We start from the raw sequence: 8,201 nt of genomic DNA, 5'->3' as shown, positions 1-8,201 counted from the left end.
TTTAGGGATATCGTAAATATCAGCGGACGTATTCTTGACACGCCACATAGCAATCTATACCCCGAATAGAGTTAACACTTCGTAGGGGTCAAATGGCAAGAAAACGAAAACGATAAGAAAAAGGGGGGAGCCGTTCGTAAGGCATCTCTCCTCCCCGTTTCGTAAGCGTGCCCTTGTATTCCTTGTAGCGATACACGAGGTGCTACAGATACTGTATGTAGGGAGGGGTCCTACAGCCCTTTTCTTTTCTTTTTTTTTTTTTTTTTTTTGAAAAGGGACAGGGCGGGTCCATCAGGACAACATGGCCATCTTACCCAAAAATAGATTTTTCGCTTCGCTCAAAATCCGTTTTTTGGGCTCAAGCCATGTCGTCCTGATGGAAGTATACCAGAGCATTACTGTATTTGTGGATTCTCAATACGTGCCGTACTCCTCAGGAATGTTTCTTAGTCAACTCGACTGAAAGACCTAAGATGTTACCGTTATACATCTTTTCACTAATCATAAACCATGAAAGCGCTTCCTGCCCCCTACAGGGAGGAGTCCTACTAGACTCTAGAAACGAACGAAGAGTACATATACCTATGTATGACTCACTCGCAAGCCAATACAATATAGTGGTCTCACTCTATATGAAGTAAAGCATAGTCCTTACGGAACTACAGCATCCAAGGGAAAAACCCCGACCAGCACCCTGGTCGAAGTAGAAATAGACAAAAAGGTTATATCTGCGTAGGATTAAACTTGCTGCCGCCACCGTCCTCAGAGAAGGATGGAGCCCTTTATGCTAAGGAAAGTATAAACCAGTGCAACAAGGCTTGCATTAAGGAACAGGCTATTATAGATATCCCCGATTAATATACATAGGCTGAATGCTCAATAATTAAAATGAAATCAATATAGGTGAAGGAGACGCAAGGTTCCCGAGAACAAGTTTATTGATTAACAATAAATAGACATGGTTACCACAATTATATACATATGATAGGTGGATGACCAACAATTTACACAAGTACTGTAGTGCATGGATGTATGGTTATCTGAAAGAAAACAATCAGGTCACTTGTCACATACCAAGGTATCAAAGTTAAACGTCCATGTTACTATCCACTGACATTAGCGTCAGAAACGCTCGGCACACCTGTCTGTACTTGTGCTACAATCACCATAACGCTGGAACAGTCATTGTGGGCTCCCAGAGCCTTCACTACTAGTTATAGTAACGCATATAACTATACACTCACCCAAGAATCAAAGTCCCAATTAAATCCACTGTTCCTCGCAGAGTTAAACAACAGGGTTAACGACGCAACCAACTGCTACCACAGACCTCTTTAGCTGCTCCACTTGCTTAGCATAGTGGCGAAAGAATACCCTGGAAGACTTCCAGCCAGTGTATGAACGAAGGTGTTCAAAATCCATAAAGTTAAAGAAGTTTAAGGATGAAGCAACTTTCCTCGGATCATGACCTGCGGGTGAACTGTCAGGATCCGCTCTGCGAATAAAATATGTAATTTTCGCCCTAAGTTGATTTAAAGATAAATTCGAGCCCGATGTTTCTCCTCTGAATAGTTGGCCCCCATGGAAGTCTGAAGTTCTACGAAGATAGACCTTTAGGCATTCTACGGGACATAGAGATGCATCTTCTTTCAGAGGGCAGATTCTCCAGGGACCCCACCTGTTGGTGGGCAACTCGTTCTTAGCGAGAAACGTAGGGTCCGGAAACAGGTTCAGTTCTCCCCCATCCAGGAACTGAACCCGGCCCTCCTCTCTCGAGAGGGCTACAATCTCACTAACTCTGGCCCCAGAAGCTAGGGCAAAAAGGAAGATCACTTTTTGAGTCAGGTCCTTCAGTGCACACTCCTCATTATCCAGTAATGAGGCAAAATGAAGGACTTTGTCTAAAGACCATGAAATAGGCTTTGGAGGAGCTGAAGGTCTAAGCCTAGCACAGGCCTTCGGGATCTTGTTAAAAATCTCGTTAGCGAGGTCTACCTGGAAGGCATACAGAATGGGTCTTGTCAGAGCTGACTTACATGTAGAAATCGTGTTAGCCGCCAGCCCCTGTCCGTGGAGGTGGATGAAGAAGGATAGGCAGAACTCCGTAGAGATCTCGTGCGGATTCTTGTCTTTGACAAAGGCTACCCATTTCTTCCATGCTGATTCGTACTGCCTTCTAGTAGATTTGCACTTATATTCTTCCAGGAAGTCGATGCTATCTTTCGAAATTCCGAACCGTTTCTTCACCGCTAGGGAGAGAAAATCATGAGCTGCAGGGTCCGGGTTTTCTGTAATGAAGCGTAGACAGTCGACTTCTGGACTTGCTGGGACAGAACTGGGTTCGGGAGTGGTAGAAACTCTAGTCGTAGTTCCAGAGCTAGAGGGAACCATACACTGTTCGGCCACTTGTGGGCCACTATCGCTGCTACTCCCTTGAAGGATCTCAGTTTGTTGAGGACCCTCAACATCAGATTGTGAGGGGGAAACAGGTAGATCCTGGACCATCTGTTCCAATCGAGGGACATCGCATCTACTGCTTCCGCCAAGGGGTCCTCGTACGGGGACACATATCTCGGCAGCTTCTTGTTGTCCTTCGTCGCGAAGAGGTCTATCTGCAGTTCTGGGACTTGACTCGAGATGAAGGAGAATGATCCTGCGTCTAGGGACCATTCCGACTCTATCGGTGTAACCCTGGATAGAGCGTCCGCGGTCACATTCCGGACTCCTTGAAGGTGAACTGCTGACAGGTGCCACTTCTTCTTCTCCGCCAGTCGGAATATAGCTAACATTACCTGGTTGAGAGGTGGAGATCTCGATCCCCGCCGATTCAGACATTTCACTACCACCTCGCTGTCCAGTACCAACCTTACATGGATCGAGTGACGTGGGGATACTTTCTTCAGGGTAAGAAGCACTGCCATAGCTTCTAGAAAGTTTATGTGAAAAGTCCCAAATAGCTTGGACCAGGTCCCTTGCACTTTTTTCCGATGGGAGTGACCTCCCCACCCTACCTTTGAGGCGTCTGTGTGGATTGTCACTGACGGGGGGGGGGGGGGGTGGCTGAAGAGGTACTGACCTCTTTAGACGACTGGCTTGAGACCACGGTCTGAGAAGAGAACGTAGCCGAAGTGGGACCGGTCTCTTCAAGTCCCTTCGCTCTCTTGATGCAAAGGTTCTCCAAACTCCCGCTGCATCTTTTAGCTGTGCTCTTAGCACTGGGTCTGTTACTGATGCGAACTGAAGAGAGCCCAGAACCCTCTCTTGTTCGCGTCTTGATATCCTCTCGGAACCTAGAAGTCTCTTGACAAACCCCGCTATTTCCTTCCTTTTCGACATTGGAATGGAAAAACGGTGTGACACTAGATCCCAGTAAATTCCCAACCACTGGAACCTCTGAGCTGGAGAAAGACGAGACTTCTTTCTGTTGATCATGAAACCTAGATATTCCAGGAACTGAATCACCTGTAGGGAAGCTTGCAAGCATTCCGCTCTGGATGCTGCCCACACCAACCAATCGTCCAGGTAGGCTACTACCTGGAACCCTTTTAGGCGTAACTGTTTGAGCGCTGCGCTCGCAAGCTTCGTAAAGATCCTTGGAGCTATGTTTAGCCCTAAAGGCATCGCTCTGAAAGCATAAAGTTTTTGTTGTAGCTTGAATCCTAGGTAGGGGGAGAGACAGCGACTTATTGGAACGTGCCAATAGGCGTCTGACAAATCGATGGAGACGGTATATGCCCTCTTGGGCAGTAAGGCCCTTATGTGTTGTAATGTTAACATCTTGAACTTGTGGTTCATTATGAACTTGTTGAGTGGTGACAAGTCCAGAATGACTCTGAGTTTCCCCGAGTCTTTCTTGGGAACACAAAACAGCCTCCCTTGGAACCTGATGGACTTTACCCTCTGGATCACCTTTTTCTCCAACAGTTCTTAATGTACTCCTCCAAAACGGGGGTGGAGTGTTGGAAAAATTGAGGGCACAGGGGCGGAGTACTGTACCAACTCCAACCCAGTCCATTTTTGAGCAGGCTGTGGGCCCAGGGATCGAAGGTCCAGCGATCCCGGAAATACTGTAGTCTCCCTCCTACCGTCGACACTTCACTTTGACTGCCCTGCAGTCTTGCCTCCCTGGGCGCGACCACCTCTGAATCCTCTTCCCCTAGAGGGGCGTCTCGCCGAACCTCTGGCTGCACCTCTGGGCTTTGCTCGAAACGTGGTCGATTGCCCTTCGAACACTGGATTGAATGCCGGGGATGCTGATGACACGGCTTGGGGTACCCATTGGAAGGTGGTCGGGGTCTGGGCTACCAGTTGTGGCACCGGAGGCAAAGCTGGCTGCTGCTGCTGCTGACGTTGTGGTCTGAAAGGCTTGGCTGGACGGGAAGAAAACCTCGATTTCTTCGCCTTTCCTTTCGGCTGAGGGCCCTCATCAGGGGAAGACTTCCTCTTAAGGGACAGGCCCCACTTAAGGAGAAGATTTCGGTTCTCAGTGGCTGCCTTGTCCACCACCTCCTTGACCACCTCATTGGGAAAGAGATCTTTATCCCAGATGCTGGATGAGATGAGTTTCTTGGGTTCATGCTTCACTGTGGCCGAGGCGAACACAAACTCCCTGCAGGCCCTCCTCGCTTTGACAAAGCAATAGAGGTCCTTTGTCACCGTGGCCAGATGGATCTTGGCCATTACCATGAACATCTCAGGCATCGTGGGGTCGCTAGCCATTGTCTCCATGTTTGTCTGGAGAGACATTGAGGCTGCCAGACGCTCCTTTGTATCCAATTCCCTCCGTAGGAGGAATTCCGACAACTTGGGAAGGTTTTCGCCGAACTGTTGACCTGCAATATCGGCGTCCAACTTCCCAACCGAGAAGGTGAGGTGTACCTCCTTCCAGTCCTTGTTGTCCAACGGCAAGGCCAAAGACAATGGCTTGCATTCCTCCAGGGATGGACATGGTTTGCCAGCTTCAACCGCCTTCAAAACGGCCGTGAACCCTTTCTGCATAAAGGGGAAGGCCCTAGCCGGGGAGGATACGAAGGAGGGGTGCTTCTTACTCAAAGCAGCAACTTTAGAGTTTGAGAACCCCCTCTCCTTCAACGCAGATGTTAAAGCAGCTTGAGCCTTGGCGTGATCCAGGATGATCACCTCCTTCGGTTCCGTCTCCTCCTTCGAGGCCGGCTCCTTCTTCAGACGGACATAACAGTCCGGGTAGGCCCCTCTGCTGGGCCAGAATTCCACCTCCTCAAGGGGAACTGAACCCAGCTTCTCCGACATGACGATCTTCCCGACCGTCATCGGCATGTGCTCGGCATATCTCCACGGGTTGGCATCCGAGCACAGAGGAAGGTCCTTCACGTTGAGCTTCTTTGGAGGTCCACGTGACGCTGTGATCTTCTGCATCTGGAGCTCCATTGCAGCGGCCTTCTGATTATTCTCCCTCTGCATCTGTTGTATCATACCAACGATGGAAGAGAGAGCCTGTCCCAGCTCTGCTGGAAGAGCGGACGAAGTAGAGGGGATAGGTTCAGGGGCCTGAACCGGAACGTCTGAAGGTACGGAAACCTCTTCCTCCACGGCAATCGGATCTTGATCCTCCTCCTCACCCTCTGCGAGGAGGTCCTGTTCCGCACGGTCGGACAAGTCAGACATCTTGTCATCCAGCTGGATGTCCTGCATGGCATCCGCAACATCCTCCTCCACTGGGATCTGGACGAGAGGGATCTCCGGCCGAGGCTGGGGAACAACAGCGTCAGTAGAAGCCTTGGGAAAAAGGTACGCCCTCATCTTCTCATTAGGAAGATAAGGTCCAGTGGTGTTCTTCTGGAAACCCCTTACCCATAAATGGAGCTTCTCCCTCGCTGCATCCCTTGACTCCACCGACCTAGGGGATTCAAAAGCCTCTGATAGCAGGTTAGTACACACTGCACATACCTGCGGATCCCAGTAGCGATGATCATCCTTGGAGGCTGCGCAAGCCGCGTGCCTCCTACACGAGACATGTCCGCAAAAGTTCTTGCTGCGGACATTGCAGAAAACGCTATCACATTTCGGATGCTCCTCCTGTAAAAGAAGAAAATTTCCATGAATATCAAGTGAATTTCAATTCACATGTATATATGAGCATTCACAAAGAATAAGGGAAAGACACCTACTTGTGAATCCCACACAATCACCTGTGGAAGCCCACCAGCCATTAAAATCACGTGGTTAGTCTTTGCTAGAATAACCAGAGATCATATTTCCCGAGGGAAATTAGGTGTAGCTCACACCTAAGGTAAGATTTTACCATTCTGGCTAGAGATGAAAAGAATTCTCTTTTCATCCTTGTAAGGCAACACCAAGTGATTGCACAAGGCAACACAAGTAAGTTAGAAAAACAGTGTTGTAACCTACTATATCATGGTCTCCCCTGGTAGAATACACCACACAGGAAAGAACTGATACAGTACATGAGGGTGGTGTGCCGGCCGGCTCTTGCCGGTCAGTACCCCCCCCCCCCCTTTTTCCAAAGGTAGGTCTCAAGTATACAACTTCAGATCCCCCATATTGGGGAGAACTCCAGTTCCCATGCCTGAACCGGCCGGCAGTGGTTGCCGGTCCGTAGCCACCCGGGTAGCACCATGTTGCCGGCCATCACTCTTAGTGGCCGGCTAACCGAGCAATGTAGCAGGCCGGCCAGCAGCGGTAAGCAAACCCTGCCGGCTGGCATCCACACCAGGTAGCGCCCGGCTGCCGGCCGCCACTCATAGCGGCCGGCAGATGAGCAAAGAGACCGGCCGGCAAAGGCATATAACCACCGCCGACCGACAGCAAGAGAACTAGAGAACACCCCCTACCGACGGCCGGCCCCTAGGCCGGCAGACGGGAAGGACAACACATAAGAAGACAACAGAATGAGTGCCGGGCTAAGAGGCTATGAACCTCTGCGCCCGACACATGAAAGAGTGCCGAGAGGAAGGGGAGACACTAAGTCAGGCTTCCTAACCACTGCTTACTGAATCTACAGACGGCAGCGGTTGAGGGACCAAGAAAGGACCGGGCAGCACTCAAGAGATAGGGTCTCTGCCGGTCGGCACACTCTGCCGGCCGACAGGGGACCACGTCAGCTCCCCATCCTAACCTAGGCTAGGTACGGATGTGAGACGACTGACACAAAGGAAACGGAAAAATAGAAGGGAAGGACAGAGGGTCCTGTCCAACCTTGCCTTGGTTAAGGATCATTCCCAACTAAGAAAGCTCATCTCAGCCAGAGAAATCCAGGGAGGGAGGCCAGCACTACTGGCTGCCTCCCTAAAACCAAGGCAAGGAAGGAATTGCTATCCCGGAAAGGGAACATATCCCGAACCCGGAACAGCAAAGAGGACAAGTCTGAGGGGTCACCGAGCGAAGGGATCATAACTACAGAAACCCTCCAAGGTGATCCAAGGAGGATAAACCTCCTATGCCCGTGTCAGGCAGCAAGGGAGGCTCTGCCCCACGCTAGACCAACACGGACTCAGACTAATACACTGCTGTACTGTCCCCCTCTGAACCAACTCAGTTGGAGCAGGAAGGTACAGTACTACTCCAGCATAGTTATATTTGAAAATTAATTCAAACAAACCACTAGAGTTAAGCCTAAGGCTTAAACAGAGGGAAAGGGTTTGCCCCTTCCCCGAAGAGAAGGGAGCAAACGGGGAAACAGACAATATTATAATGACCTAAGACAACCTAGCCTAGGCACTAAGAGAATCGATACCTAAATCACCGAAACTCCTCCAATACTATCTTGGAAAATACTCGAAAAAGGGCTTATATGTATAACGTTGCCTAACGCTTTAAGCAATATAAAATCACACTTGGAAGACTAATTATCATGCAGGAAGTACAAGGGCCAACAACTAGGCTACGAAGACTAGTGTTGGTCAGCCTAGGCAAATCCTTCGCCAGGCGCACTACTATCGCATCATAACAGAATTCCTAATTAAGCTAAGCAGCTAATTATTAAAGCGCAGGGGGCTGGGAACGTCGCTCTTGCTAACAAATAAATCCTATTCTAGCGAGCGACAGCGTCCATGACGCCTCCAGCAGGCAACAGCTCTTGTATCAAAGATAACTCTTTTAATTACTTTAAATTTTAATCAAGAGCCTACATTTATACATAAAAGAAATAGTACTCAACTTATCCGAAGCAGAAGAAGTTGGAGAAAGCATAATACGAGAGTAAA

This window comes from Palaemon carinicauda, chromosome 12 (genome assembly GCF_036898095.1).
Source record: "Palaemon carinicauda isolate YSFRI2023 chromosome 12, ASM3689809v2, whole genome shotgun sequence".
NCBI classification, from domain to species: domain Eukaryota; kingdom Metazoa; phylum Arthropoda; class Malacostraca; order Decapoda; family Palaemonidae; genus Palaemon; species Palaemon carinicauda.
This window is presented reverse-complemented; position numbering follows the sequence as displayed.